This window comes from Hyaena hyaena, unplaced genomic scaffold, assembly GCF_003009895.1.
Source record: "Hyaena hyaena isolate Hyena2069 unplaced genomic scaffold, ASM300989v1 scaffold_310, whole genome shotgun sequence".
Taxonomy (NCBI): Eukaryota; Metazoa; Chordata; class Mammalia; order Carnivora; family Hyaenidae; genus Hyaena; species Hyaena hyaena.
In genome coordinates this window covers 1,619,954-1,636,140 of record NW_024080940.1, presented here as the reverse complement: position 1 = coordinate 1,636,140, position 16,187 = coordinate 1,619,954, and the positions used below count along the sequence as shown (strand labels likewise).

The 16,187-nt window shown below is 37.0% G+C and overlaps 1 long non-coding RNA gene across 1 annotated transcript; it reads left to right on the top strand.

The window, feature by feature from the left end:
- The first annotated feature begins 12,568 nt into the window (after positions 1-12,568).
- LOC120242479 lies at positions 12,569-15,724 on the top strand. Its single transcript, XR_005531089.1, has 2 exons — positions 12,569-12,618; positions 15,342-15,724. It is a non-coding gene; the product is annotated as an uncharacterized LOC120242479 (long non-coding RNA).
- The last annotated feature ends 463 nt before the right edge of the window (positions 15,725-16,187 follow it).

Genomic DNA, 16,187 nt, shown 5'->3' with positions numbered 1-16,187 from the left:
CCAGAGCAATAATATAAAACTTTCTACGGAGTGGCTTATAAAACCAGAAAGCTAATTGCCTTTCATTCAGCAAGAATGAAGGGAGTGTGTGCACTTCATGCTGGGTACCAATTTCCAGACTTTCAGATTCCACTGGATGGTCATTTCCCAAAAGCAAATTTGGAAGCCAGTGTAAGGTTTCCAATTTTCTTTTTTGTTTCTTTAAAGAACATAAATACAAAGACCACATCTTTTCTGGTCATCATTTCACATAAAAAGAACATCTTACACTGAAAGAAGTAGGTAGCTTAAAATGTGAGAATGAAGAACAATACTTTAAACTGAAGAATAGGATTTATGAAAAGCCCACAGTATGTTACAATAGACTTGTGAATGTCCTTATAGATTGGGCCTATTGTTGCCAAACTCTGTCCCAGACCTGATACCCAGCAGGACCACCTGAATATGAATCCTGTTTCCATGGTATTTGCAATCTTTCCACATTGGAATGTCAAAGAACTGTAAGGGATGTGCACGCGCGCGCCCGTGTGTGTGTGTGTGTGTGTGTGTGTGTGTGTGTGTGTGTGTGAATACATGTTGAGGGCAAAGTGTCTTTGGGTGTCTTTTTTCAGCCTAAGTCAGTTTGTTTTAGTGTCTCATCTATCTTTAATGGCTTCTGAAAGAATATAGAGTTAGATTTGGGGAAAATACTTTTTTAGATTTATTCATTTATTTTGAGAAAGTGTGCACAGGAGGGGCAGAGAGAGAGGGGAGAGAAAGAGCCCCAGGGTGTGGACCCTGATGTGGGATTTGAACCCAGGAACCCATGAGATCATTACCTGAGCAGAAATCAAGAGTTGAATGCTTAACTGACTAAGACACCCAGGGGTCCCTGAGGGAAAATATTTTTAAAGCTTCCTTGGAGATTACAAACTTTAATAGAATTTAAAGGCTGTCTTACATAGAATCTATGGAATTCACATGCACACGTTTCTCCCTAGAATTCCACAGTATAGGAGAGAATTGCCCTTAATAAATAAAATACCCAGAAAGAAAAAAACTTTTCTTTCGGGTCACATGACCCCATGGGAGACTGCTGAGTTCTCAAGGTAGTAACCCAGATCTGGGATGCTTTACATTACGTTATTTGCAGTGGTATCAGGAAGTCAAAGCCAAAGTAAGGTTTATATTTGCTCTGGCTACTAGCAGTTTCCATACCACATTCTTATATATTTGATCTGAGCATGTACTTAAATTATCAGATTTTTTTTAAAGTTTGAGAAAGCTGGATCAAACTGTGCCAAAAAGAGATCTAGCTTCAGTGAAGCATTAAGTAGTCAACTTCAGTTTCTTTAATTAGCTATTACCTGCTGTATCTCACCACAGTGATAACAGGCCTTGAAAAGCTGAATTTATTCTAGACCACTCCAATGTGGTAAAGGCAACCTGTGATGAAATTATAATAAAAATGCAAATCAAAGAAATTTTATTTCTTATGGCTATTTAGTTTTTGGGAAGTGGAACTCAGGGTTCAAGTACTACTAATTTGATATATCTACCAAGCAAATCCCGTTTTGTGTGAAATTCCTGCTAAGCTCACCAAATGATCCCTAGTAAAGATACTTAAAGGCATCTCCAAAAGCAAGGTAGCTTTAACAGCTACCAGAAAATTAATGATTGTAATGTATACTAAAATAGTGATAATGTGACGACCAATAGTTATATTAAGTTATATTGCTTTGAAATGCTTTTATGGTATTTTTATTCTGACAAAAGATTCATGAGGACAAGTCTATGGGATATGAATTTAAGTAATTTGGCAGTCAAATAATGGAAATATTCTGTACCAGAAAGTCATATCCAAAGAAAGGTCTATATTTATATGCTTTTATGATATATTTGTATATTAATTTATAGACCACATTATCTGATATGTGTGCATTTCTATACATATGCATATAAATATATACCTATATATGTCTTTACATACTTGTGTATAAAACATTGCACAAAAGGCCAAAAGAGAGGAAATCGCTGGGCTTGCTTCTATTATAGGTTGAAAATGCATGAGTATTTGTTATTTTTTTTAACTTTTTCTTTACATTTATTTATTTTTGAGAGACAGAGTGAGACAGAGCACGAGCTGGGGAGGGGCAGAAAGAGAAGGAGACACAGAATCTGAAGCAGGCTCCAGGCTCTGAGCAAGCAGCATAGAGCCCAACACGGAGCTCAAACCCACAAACCATGAGATCATGACCTAAGCCGAATTCAGACACTTAACCAACTGAGCCACCCAAGTGCCCCGAAAATGCACAAGTATTTGGAACACTGTTACTTATAAGCACAATAGGTCACTATTATGTAAGGAGCTTCTTAAAATATGAACCCAATGTATATCATTTAACTCAAGACTTTGCTTTTCTCTGAGTCTTAAAAGTGGCAGTTCTCTATTAATATGACATTTTTTTGGAAAGCAAGAGCCCTCTATTAACAGAAAGACCGTTGGAGGCTTAAGGAATCACATCTTGTACCTAATTCCACCTACACCATAATTATCTGTAATATCTTGAAAGAGATCAGCAGGAGCTTGTAGATGAGCTGAGCACTGCTAAAGGGATAACTATTCTGGAAACAGAAGGGGCACAGATGAAGGGAAGGTGGGACATGATGGATAAACTGTTATTTCTTCTGAAATTGACACGAAGTTAAGTGTGTCCTTTAGGGTGATATCTGGGGGCAAGAGGTGTTACATAAGGGGGAAATCAAAGAAATTCTGAATAAGATAATATCAGGACTTGCAGAATTGGTATCTACTTTGAACTATCATGAATCACTCCATGGGGTGTGGAGTGGGAAGAAAGCCAAAGAACTTTTTGAAAGGAAATGAGCCCAAAAAATGTAATGATGAGAGATGTTATATACCTCTTTCTCCATTAAAGCCAGAAATAAAAGAGTGAAAAATGTGGCAAGCCAAGAACCAGGTGGAGGAAAACACTGTTCTTTCTAAAAAACAAAACAAAAACAAAAAACATCACCGTATTACAATACGATGTTGACTTGGAGTTTTTCTTAGATGCCTCACTCATATTATGGAAATGGCTAGTGGGAGAAGAGACGATATATGGGGAATTTAATATAGGTGATTTCCTTTGGCAAAAATATCACTCGTGGGATCAGCATCAAAAGAAAATACCAAGTGACTGAATTCCATTGCATGTAGTATGAATCATTGCAACTTCTCGCTGTTTGTTAGTGAATGCATCATCTCTCTATGTCTCCTCCTCTGGATCTCCCAAAGTAAATCCATTTTCAGTTTAACACCCAGAGATAACTGAGGGGTTTCACTTCTGGGTTCAACTACGTTTTTTAAATCTTTATTTATTTTTGAGAGAGAAAGAGAGAGAGAACAAGTGGGGAAGGGGCAGAGAGAGAGGGAAACACAGAATCCTGAAGCAGGCTCCAGGCTCTGAACTGTCAGCACAGAGCTCGAACTCACAAATCATGAGATCATGACCTGAGCTCAAGTCCAGAGTTTAACGGACTGAGCTCCCCTCAAGTCCTCCTGAGTTCATTTAAAGAAAAAGAAGAGAAGAAGGTGAAGGGGAGAAAGAGAAGGAAAGGGAAGAAATAGCAAAAAGGAAAGAGAGGGAGAATAGAAGAGAAAGAGAGAGTGAAGTAGAATAAGAAAAAGGAAAAATAACAAGGAAGATCTCTGTGATCCACAGTATCTGGGCTTACGGGACCTTGACCTAGCATGGGAGTTAATATATCACCCTTTGATAATTCTACATGTAAGATATTTCAGAAAGGAAGCCACATGATGAATAGTAAAGAAAACTTTGGATTTGTTTTCCTATTTAGATCTTTCACTTAAAATACAGTCATAAAAAATGATATTCCTAATAAATATTCCCGTGTGTCTCTCTTGTTGATTTAACTATGATTTAATACTTTCATAGATGTGCACTATGTATTTTCTGTAATGAACTTGCATTTCAGGAGAGAACTAAAAAAGAGGTATTTTAATTTGGTACCTGACTTTTCAACAATTTGAAGCACTAACACTGAAAAGACTTTAGCTTTAAAGGTTTGTAAATTTGAGCTTTAACATACACAGCTCAATTTTGGTTAGCAACTTAATTAAGATAAAACTATGGACTTGATGAATCTATAGAAAGAAGAATGCCTTGCTTGGCTATTACAAATCAATCAAAAATTGTTATCGCATGAGTTAAAAAGACTTAGATCAGAGTGGCATGCAGGAGCTGTTGGAACCATAAGGTGCCTCAGAGTTCCAGCATATTTTTGGAGTGATGGGGTACCTCAGATGCATAGGAACTTTAAGGTAGTAGTTATTCTAAGAAAGGTTTGGATAGTTACATATCCCTCTGCAACGAATATTTTCTTTGGAACAAAACCCCAGCGATGATGACAAGAAAGTGTTGTGAACTTAAATCAGTGGTACTCAGTTGGTGTTAAAGTTCATATTTATGACTTTCTCTCAAGTACCTAAACCACAAGGCAGATCTCAGAGATACTTCAGGTTCATTGACCACCTCAGTGAAGCAAATAGCCCAATAAAATAAAAATCTATGGCAAGTTAAATAAATGTTTTGCGTTTCAGATTTTGTGCATGTAGGGGCGCCTGGGTGGCTCAGTCAGTTAAGTGTCCGACTTGGGCTCAGGTCATGATCTCACTGTTCGTGGGTTCAAGCCCCGTGTCAGGCTCTGTGCCGACAGCTAGCTCAGAGGCTGGAGTGTGCTTCAGATTCTGTCTCTCTCTCTCTCTCTCTGACCCTCCCCTGCTCACGGGCCTCTCTCTCTCTCTCTCTCTCTCTCTCTCAGAAATAAATAAAACATTAAGGAAAAGAACTTTTTGCATGTAAAAGCTATGTTGACAGTAGAGTGTAGTTTATTGAGTGTGCAATAGCATTATGTCTAAAAAAAATGTATACACTTAATGAAAAAATACTTTGTATCTAAGAAACTTGCTAACCATCATCTGAGCTTTTAGCAAGTCTTAATCACTAATCACTGATCACCATAATAAACACAGTAATAATGAAAAAATTTGACATGTTGTGAGAATTACCAAAATGTGGCACAAGAACATGAATTGAGAAAATGCTACTGGGAAAATGGCACAGATAGGACTTAAAGCAAGGTTTCTACAAATCTTCAATTTCCAAAAAACTGAACTATCTGAAAGCACAATAGAGTGAGTGCAATAAAACAAAGTGTACTTGTCTATGGGGAAATGAATAATCTATCTTATATGGCAAGCAATGAAAATTTCCCCATACTTCATTGTTTCCAATAATTATAATTTTATGTGCCTAGTAACAACCTAAATTTATGGCTCAGGGTCATTTGGTAGTGAGTGTGCAGAAGATAGAGACACTATGGAAAAATTGCAAAATGAAATATTTTTTGAGCTCAAGAGGAATAGAAGAACCGAAATAACATGCTTCCAAAATATATTGGAAGTTTCAGGGCAATCTGGATGGAGAACTGAGGCATTTGAAAGCTAGATGGACACAGACTTCCCAGAAAATCAGATCTTGAAGAGAAAAAGGCTAAATGTGATCATGCAGGTGGTTGGATTAATGAATATTTAAAAACTCAAGGAATTCAGTTTGCATACAAATGGACTTGGTATCTACCCCCAGAGTTCACATTTGCTCACCTGGCCACTGTCCCTAAAAGTGTTACCATCCTTATTACTTCTGAGCTCATTTCTCTAGACCTCAGTTCCCTCATCTGTATGTGGAATGTGTTGGGCTGGATGGCTCTAAGCCCCTTTTCAACTCTATCCCTTTGTGAATTCTTTAGCTTTTATTGAATTCAAGATTCCACTTGCGAATGTTTTGGTCTCATGAAGATTGTTATGAAGAAGTTATTAGAGATAAGCAGGGAGCTGGTAGTGATAACAACAGCAACACAAATCTAAGAAAGGGGAGAAAAGATGGAAACTAGCCCCTCCTTACTTAGCACAGGTGAGTAGGGTCAGGGCAGACAATGTCATGCTTGACAATAGAAAAAAATAGAAAGCAATGGAGAATTTGTGTTTCAGCATCTCACAGAGACTTGAGAACACTTAGCAGAGGAACCCCAGTCTACAATCTTGGCAGTTGGGCTGTTGCTCAACATTACAATCACTTGAGTCAAAATGCAGTGTTTTTGCGGAAAACCATGTGGGGAAGGAAAATTCCCCTCTATTCTCATGGGTTCTCCCAGTGGGTCTGAGAAATAAACTGATAATGGACAAATTAGCATGAGAAAGATCATACGAATTTACTTGATGTTAAAAGTTTTACGTGGCACAGAGGCTTTACGTAGAGAAGAGAAATCCCAAAAAGAAGCTGCTAGGCTTGGAGGCTTTCGTATCATTTTGATCAAGGAGGAGAAATATAAAGATAACAAAACAAAGGGAAAGGACTTTGAGTTTCCAGGGGTGACAAATTGTATTTTTTTAAATTTATATAACTTACAACATATTTTTTGAGAGGACAAAACCTTTTAGGGACAAGATCCTCCCAGTCATAGAAGCAGCTCATTACACTCCTGAATAACTCTGCCAGGCAATTCGTCCTCTTATTGAAATCAAAGTCTGTCTCCCTTCAATTGTCCTAATACATTCCTGTACCTATTCTGAATACTAAGTCCAATTCCTCTTCCAGGTGTCAGATTTTTGATACTTGAAAGCAGAAATCATGCTGCTAACTCCTCTAAAGCTGAGCATCTTCTTCAGTAGTTTTAAATGTTTCTCACTGACTGGAGCTACAAACTCTTTATTATATTGTTCACACTGCTCTTAGTTTGTCTTCACGCTCTGTGTCCTATTAGAAATTGTACTAGCAGCAGTAAATATTACCCTTACACATTGGAACAGAGGACTTCCTTAGCCCAAACACTAGGTATGTATCAACATAGCCTAAGTTTGCGATTAGTTTTTATAATAACTAGGCATTAAGAATCCCATTTAATTCAGAACTATGCTGCTTGGGGTGCCTGGGTGGCTCATTCAGTTAAGCATCCGACTTGATTTCAGCTCAGGTCATGATCTCACAGTTGAGATCGAGCCCTGTGTGTAGCTCTATACTGACAGCACTGAACCTGCTTGGGATTCCTTCTCTCTCTCTCTCTCTCTCTCTCTCTCTCTCCTGCTCCTCCCCCTCTCATGTTCTCTCTGTCTCTCTCTCTCAAAATAAATAGGTAAACGTTTAAAAAAAAAAAAAAGAACTACACTGTTTCTCACTGGCTTCAGAGAAAAATGGATTCACATATTCTTACACTTTCTGTCTTTCATTTAGACAACAGATTATATTGAGAAAAAGTGACAATATATCTACCAATTACTGCATAAACTTGACAAGACATATACTCTCTTTTAATTGCAATGTTCCCATTACGCAAATAAAGTACGCTTAATTCTAATTACCTCTTCATAAAAAATCGTATACACGAAGGACCTTTGTGAAAAATATCACAAAGATGATGCAGTTTACTATTTCAAATTTTAACAAATGTTTTTCATAGTAATTAACCTCCCACGTTTTCAGATTAGACACATTTAAGATATAACTGGTGGTTGTACTATTTATTCTCACTATCTGATCTCCAGTAAGTTTTTTTTTTCTTCCAAGGTTTTATTTAAATTCAAGATAGTTAACATATCAGGGGTGACAATTTGTAAGGAGACAAATATATGGGAAACTGATGGTAAATAAGGGCTAGTTAGTAAGGTCATAAGCATTCAGTCCATATTAGCATGTCACTAGGGAGTTGTAGTTTAAAACCATGTACCATTACACATCCAAAATCCAAAAGACTGACAACATTAAATTCTAGGAAAGATGTTAAGCAGCAAGAACTCTCATTCATTGGCAGGAAGAATGCAAAATGGTGCGGCCACTTTGGAAGACAGTTTGGTGGTTTCTTTCAAAACTAAACATACTCTTACCAGATGATCCAATAATCATGTTCCTTCTTATTTACCCAAAGGGGCTGAGATATTATGTCCACACAAAACCTGCATATGAATGTTTATAGCAGCTTTATTCATTATTATCAAACCTTCCAAGCAACCAAGATGTCCTTCAGTAGGTGAATGGATAAATAAACTGTGGTACACCCGGCACTGGAATATTATTCAGTGTTAAAAAGAAATGAGCTATCAAGCCATGAAAAGACACAGAGGAAACTTGAATACAATTGCTAAGTGAAAAAAGCCAATGTGAAAAGGCTAAATACTATATGATCCAATCATGTGACATTCTAAAAAAGGCAAAACTATGGAGACAGTAAAACGATTAATGGTTGTCAGACATTAAGGGTGAGGGAAGGATGAACAGGTGGAACACAGATCTTTGGGGAGGCAGTGAAAATACTCTATGTGATACCATAATGGTGGATATATATTGTTACACATCAATCCAAACCCATAAAGTGTACAACACTTAAAGTAAATGATGATGTATACTATGGACTTTAGGTGATAAACACATAAACAAATAAACCCTTTTCCCCACAAAACATGTACTTGAAAATTAACCAGAGGTGAGTATATGTACAGGCACACACACACACATACATGCTCACAAACACACACACACACACGCGCGCGTACTTCTATATAATCAATACATCAGAGACAAAGTCACAACAGAAATGATGAAATATTTGGAACTAAGTAAAAATTAAAGTATTATGTATAAAAATTTGTGTGATGTACATAAAACAATATTTACCAGAAAATCTATTGCCTTAAATGAATATATCAGCAAGCAGGAAATTTGAAAATCAATGAGCTAAGTTTTTTCTCAAGAAATTAGAAATAAGCAGAGGAGTTTAAAAAAAGAAAAAGAAAATAATTTTAGAATTAAAATTAATTATTTTTTTAAATGGAGGAGACCAAATTAGAAGAGTGAACAGCATAGGATAAGGTCTCTGTCACTGTGAGCTATTATTATTGTTAGTGCAGGGAGGTAATGAAAACATTCGTGTACTTAGGGTATGGAGATCTGTCTTCTGGTCTTTTTTCTTTAAATGACTAGATAATTGTGTTACCTATGGTGAGTCACATCACCCCTTGGATATTGATTATTTAATATACAAAATGAGAAGTTTGGATGAAAAGTCCTGCCCATTTCTGTCTTTCTGGGATTCTATTCTTCCAAGACCCTGATGGAGACAACAATTTGCCTACGATCAAAGTCAACTTGTAGACTGCTGTTACCATGTGGACCACTAGTGCCTGTTTGAAGCCTAGAAAGGATGACACACAGAGAGTTACATCTACACTGTGCTTAACATTATTATTATCATTACTAGCAGTCGTTGCATGAAATCTACAGTAAAGTTGGCCATCTTGCTACTGTTGTTTCCTTGTAGGGTGGCCACAATTAATTTGTGATTAAGTTCCCAACACTAAAACCAAAATCGTTTACTCTCTTGAGAGTACTTTTTCTCAGGAACTTTTCTAACTCTCTTCTAAGGCATGTTATAGAGATTGCAAACTGCTGCTAAGTGTTCCTTGCTTGTTAAATCAGTATCATGTTCATTTGCTCAGAGATTCTAGTCTGAAAGGAAAGTAAGGCATTTTCATTTCTGAAGAAATGAAATAGAAAATCCTTTTCTTTTTCAAAGTTGGAGAGAAACGTCATGGTGGATTTTTTTTCTGCACAGTATATGGAAGTCTTTCTTAGCTTTCCCTTCTGGCCATTGTGACAAAGATGACGATAGCTGGGAACGGGACCTGAGGAAACATTGTTTCTCCTTTTATCTGCTCTCTCTAAACCAATGGTTCCCAAAGTATTGTTAGAGATGCTTCCAGGAGGTCTTGAACGTCCAAATTATCTTCCTAGTAACATGTACACATTATTTGCCTTTTTCACTCCCATTCTCTCCTGTGTGTACAGTGGAGTAGGAAAAACAGACACCAGACTTTGAGGTTATAATGAGTCCATAGACAGACCCCACATCAATTTGTCAAAACTTAATGAGAAAAAGAAGTTTTCAACTGAGAAGGTAATGGAGTTGGTCCAGATAAACTCTCAGGAGAGTTCAGATCTTAAAGGTCTAAAGGAGGCTTTGTCCTTTAAAGCCCACTCCCTCAGGTATGGGGGCACGACCCTCTGAACCCAAGCTATTCCTCTAGCTATAAAAAATTACCACCACCTCTTGAGGGCAGTACATTCAAGTCACACACATAACATGTAGCCACTTCACATTGCTAGATCAGTTCCAAATGCTGTCCTAATACACTTAAAAAAGTATTTGAAATATTTTGAGATTGAAAGAAGGGAGGGAATTAAAACAAATCATAGCACATTTTTCCCCAGGGAAAATATAATTAGATTTGCAAAAATGGAAATTTTACTTACTTTAGTATTTATATTAATCTGTTCTAATAGTATTAAGTAATCCAAATGCTTTTGAAAGCACCCTTGTTAAGTACTTTATAATATTAAATGTTAATTAAATGTACTATTTATTTCCTAATCTTATTAAAAATAAGGCCTTGCTAACATACGTTAAATTTAGAATTCGCATTTTGGCACATATGGTAGTGTAATTCGTTTTAAACAACAAAGACTTTTAACCATCGTGTATTCAGAAATATATAATAGGTTTAATATTTTAAAGTCAGAAACAACATAGTCTATAATTAAATATGTTACAATAGCTGAGCTTTAGGTTGCAGTGGAGGGGCGCCTGGGTAGCTCAGTCCGTTAAGCATCCAACTTTGGCTCAGGTCATGATCTCAAGGTTCATGGGTTGGAGCCCCACGTCGGGCTCTGTGCTGACAGCTAGCTCAGAGCCTGGAGCCTATTTTGGATTCTGCATCTCCCTCTCTCTCTGGCCCTCCCCTGTTCTCTCTCTCTCTCTCTCTCTCAGAAATAAAACATTAAAAAAAATTTAGAGTTGCAGTGGAAATTCCTTTATTTCTATGAAGCTTTAGTTGAAGTAGGAAGAATGATTCCCTGAATGCAATGTGCTCCACTATCTTTTCCATCCAATTACAAGAGCAAGTCACTGTCTCTAAGCTTATTATATAACTTCAGAATTGCAGGAGTAAATTTCTGGGGAAGGACGAATCTGCTAGTAGTTGTACTTCACATAGCAGGCATCCAAGAAATGTACAGATAATGATTATAATGGGTGTTCTTCTTCCAGAAGCAAAGTAGGAGAGTGTAACTTTTCAAAACTTCCAAACAAATTTCTTCTCTGTGATCTTACATAAGGGAACACTGGTGCAGCACTAGTGAGCATCTTTGCTTCCTCCTGTCCCTCCTTCAGAACAATGGGAAAAAGTTAAATACACATATTAACTTTTGTTGAGAGGTTAACATGAAGTGAGTACTTGTATTTTTCATGTGACATTTCAGGTGGAGGACTTGTGAAGTATTTTATACATATAAATTTTCAGGTAGCCTCTGGAACCAAACAAGGATTACAAAGGTTGTAGGTGTGCTCCTTGATTCTTTCAAAAGAAAATTTTTATAGAGAGTCTCCTAATGAACACATAAACCTGAGGAGAAAGTTTAATTTTTTTAAAAGGCCGCTTTGAAAAAGGAGATTTCTGAGAACATAGTAAGCCTTTTGGTTCCTGTGCCAGTAAGCCCATTTCAAACAGTGACAGGCAGGATCAAACAGCCTTGATGATCCCAGATCTCAGCTCAATTAGAACCGAAGCAAGATTATGCATATAAAATTTCCCACAGTGCTTGGAACCTAGTGAGCTAATATATATGATTAATTATTATTTTAAAAGGTAAACGCAGGGAGTAACTGAACTTCTTTCCCATTCCTTCCTATCCCTTAACTACCTTTTCACCTATCTCCTTGCCTAAGTGGTATTAATTCATTTTTTAAAAATATATATTTTTGAGTGGGGGAGGGGCAGAGAAAGAGGATCAGAGCATCTGAAGTGGGCTCTGCCCTGACATGCTGACAGCAGCAAGCCCGATGTGGGGCTTGAACAATGAACTGCGAGATCATGACCTGAGCCGAAGCCAGACACTCAACCAGCTGAGCCACTCAGGTGCTCAAATTCCTTTTTTTAAACAAATATTTATAGGTTAGCTATTCTATGACAGGCACTGTTTAGGCACTGGCTGACAATGTTGGGCTTTACTCAGCTGGAAAACAGTGAGGGCAGCATTTGTGCCTGCATGTGCATCGAGACCCAGTGGAGGAAACCGGCAAGGATGGATGCCAATGATCAGGCACCAGGAACCTCTCCCCAGTGATGGAAGGACAATGCAGAGGCTGGAACTTAGGAGTCTTCCAGGGAGAGGAGGGGCAGAGGGATCAAATGAGGCCCTGATTTCACTGAGTTCCTACCAGAGACAACTGAGACAAAATCCACTTACCCTGAATTGATCAAACTCGGTTCTCTACTATCAGGTGCAATGTGATTTTAAATAGAGATTAAGATTTCACTCACTGAACATGTAGTCTGAAATATCAAACGAGTTCCTTTATTTTACAATATTAATTATTTTTAGTATTAATAAGTAGGGAGGCCATCCTACAGTGCCGGTCTATTTCCCTGATTCCAGATTTTGTTTTCCAGAATCTGGCTGAGCACCTCTGGTGCCGATTAATGTTCAGCTCTTTAACTTTGGGCTTTCGGTAAATATCTCATTTGTCTATTAGTTTTCTTGTGTCTTCCTCATAAAAATTCCGTTTGGGTGTCCACTACCACTAGCCAGTCAGCAGGGTATATGTGCCCCCTCATCAAGAAGAATGAAAAATTCAATAATCTCACCAACGTTATCGCACAACTCTGGGAGGAAGACACTTAGTTTGTATTTGGGTGGTAAACAACACTTCCTTGAGTTGTGCAATGTGAATTTCACCACTCACAGGCAGCCCGCCTTCAATGATCTGGGAATATTTCCTTCCACCCAGCATTTTTTATGCATATTTATACCCTTTGTAAACATATTTTTAATCTTACCTAATAATTTTAATACATATACCATAACTTACATAATCATTTCTTTACACTTTTATACAATTAGTGTGCTTACAAGACTTTGCTATTAAAAATATAAGTGGACTGTCTTGTGTAGAATTGTTCACATTTCGAGCTGTTGCTTTAGGCTAAATTCTCAGAAATAGGTCAAAGGGTATGGACATTCTCAAGGCTCTTAATATTCAGGTAAAAATTATCTTCCAGGAATAGTGCTCTGATTTACTCTTCCATTAACTGTGTATGAGAGTGGATTTTTCACAGTATAGTTTGAGAAGTCTCATTTATAAAGGGGCAAATTAGCAGATTAAGATAGTGACTGAGCTGCAGGGAGTCAAGTTTTGTGCATTTCAGAAAGAAAATTTCTGATTGACATTAATGTATTATATATACAAGAACATTAGAAAAATGCACATTTGAACTAGTAAACAAAAGTTTTCCATAAGAAAAAATGGAGAGCATGTACAAAAGTCAGCATTTAAGAATGTTTATAACATGCAAAATAGTGAAAAATAGAAGCAACTTTGAAAAATAAGATTATTGAATAAATTATGAAATACCTGCATAATCAAGCATTACAAAGCTACTAAAAATGTCATAACAAAATATTTTAAATGGAATCTTAATGAAATGTTAGGTAAAAAGTCAGCTAAAATAAGTAAAAAACATTTTTGAATGTTTAAAAAACTATATGCTGATTTTTAAAAAAAATATGGAAAGAGGTATCAAAATATTAACAGTAGATTTCTTGATGTTTTTAGTTTATCTGTTTGGTTTGTTTTTCTCAATGTGCTTTATTTCATCATATTTCCTATTATAAAATATATGCTTTAAAGAAAAAGCACATAAAATCTTTTATGTCTATAAAGCTACAATCAATGGTCCAGAAACTTGGCTAAGTCCACTATAATTAACATTAGCATTGTAAATAATTTTTTCAATATCACTCAAAACCATTTATCGGAATCAGCTTTGTTTTTACTCTCTGGAAAATGGGTGTCCTTCCTCAGCTATACTAATGTATAATGTATAATGAATACCTTTTGTCATCCACTTAACTGTAATTATGAGTCAATACTTTATATTCCCCATAATTTTCCATTAAAATTCATAACACAAAGCATGTGTTTCCATTGTATTTTCCTATATTTTACCATCAATAAAAAGTTTAACCAAATTTTTAAAAATCATAAGTTTGAGAAGAGTTTTAAATACATAGAAATGTGTTATTCTTGGAAGCCCATGTTGCTCAGATAGGCAGTCTCTCTTTCCCAATGTGTCCCATCCTGTCGCAACTAATTACTGCTAAGTTAGCCTACTTTGCTGCTCCAAATATGTTCTGTTAACCAGGGCCATTGACATCTCCTGGGAGCTTTTGAAAATCCATAATCTCCAGCCCCTTTCTAGACCTACTGATCTAGAAGGCACAGATCAGTTCTCTAATTCCTATGCATGTGAAACATTGGGCCAGGAGTGATGACAATAAATACTTTCAATTACTTTCTACTTTTTTTTTGGTTTTGATTTGTTGAACTCTATTTACACTTCAGCTTGAAGGTGAAAACAACTATTCTAACAGCTTGCAGTGATTTTTTTTTTTCTTTGAACGGGGGTCAAATGCCACTGTATGACTTCAAACCAAATAAGCCAAGATAAAGTTGAAGTTTTCCTGGAAAATTCAAAGGGAGAAAAAAAAATGACAAACAGACACTTGTTTAACTACACCTGTCAAACCTACACACATTGTTCAAGTGATAATATTCATTCTTTTTATCCACAGGCCATATCAAACAAAAACATAGACTCCTTTATATAAGCATTTATTGCATCAGCGTTCTATGAATGACATTTCTGCTGGAAGATTCTGTGTGACGAAAGCATGTTCTTTGAAAACTACACTTTAAAAATATGAATATTTGAATTAGAACAATTCAGAAAAATAACTTGACCGTTTGGACTACTTACACTCAATATATCTGGTCAAAAATAATATTCCTGGTTTAAAAGAGCAGATTGAAAATTAACTTCTGAAAATCACTGTTAATAAGACAATCTCTTCAATCCCTGCAAGAATTTCACAATATGTACACCTGTAAACAGAATAACAGGGAAAAAAAAAAAGATTATTGTTTTTCCTATGAGCCCAGCAGAAATAATCACTCTATTCATTTAAGCTGCAAGAAGTAGAAAGGCAAGTCTCTAAAATAAATTTTGTCACTTATTATTGTATCTTTCCTGAAAGAGATTCTTCTTAGCAGTCTAAGAAGCTGGGTTTGGGGTAGTTGATCAGCCAACTTTTGGTAGACTGAGAGAGGCCATGAGTTCTTTAACATTTCTCCCTTTAAGAGGTTGGGTCTAATGCCCCTTTCTTTGCAACCAGGGTGGCCTTGTAACTGATATAATGCAAGGGAGAATGACACCATGTGATGTCCAGGGCTGGATCAGAAGATCACATGGCAGCCCTTGCCTTGTTTCTTGGAACGCAGCCTAGGTGGGTGCTGCACATGGGACTCTCCTCCCCGGACCCAGCAGCCATGCTGTGAGAAGCCCAGGCCATACAGAGAGTCCTTGTGCCCTTGCTCTGGGTGACCACCTCAGCTGACTGCCCTGTGAGTCATTCTGAGTCCTACTGCAGATGCTGGGAGCCCCTGCCAACGTCTGACTGCAACAGCATGGGGGGCCACAAGAGAGAATTGCCACTTCCTGAATTCCCGACCACAAACTTACTGCCACGTAATAAAATGGGTGCTTTTAGATGCTCAATTTTTAGGTAATTTCTTCCACATGAATAGGTAAAACACCATCAAATACCCACAGTCCCTGTACACAGAATCTGTGTTTTCCTTCCCTGGCCCTCTAGATCCCTGAGCGTTGACTTTTTCTCTGGCACTAATATTAACCATAGCTTTGTCTCGTCATAAATAACTTGATGATCTCAGATACCCAAAATATCATTCACCTAATTTTATTTTATTTCTCAGAGCTTAATCACCCAGTTAAGCTGCATGACAGCAACAATGAATTTAGAGAGCATTGTTGTTGCTGGGATTGGATTTGTAGCAGGAAGACAATAGCCCTGCCTACTTGACCCCATGAAGAAGCTGGGGAAAGCTAAAAAGGGCAGTATGTAAGAGGAAAGCAAAAACTGATGAATGAGCAAACAAAAACATTGTCGGTTACTTTTGCAAAAGCCTTTCCTAAAAATAACATCGCACCACAGTTTGTT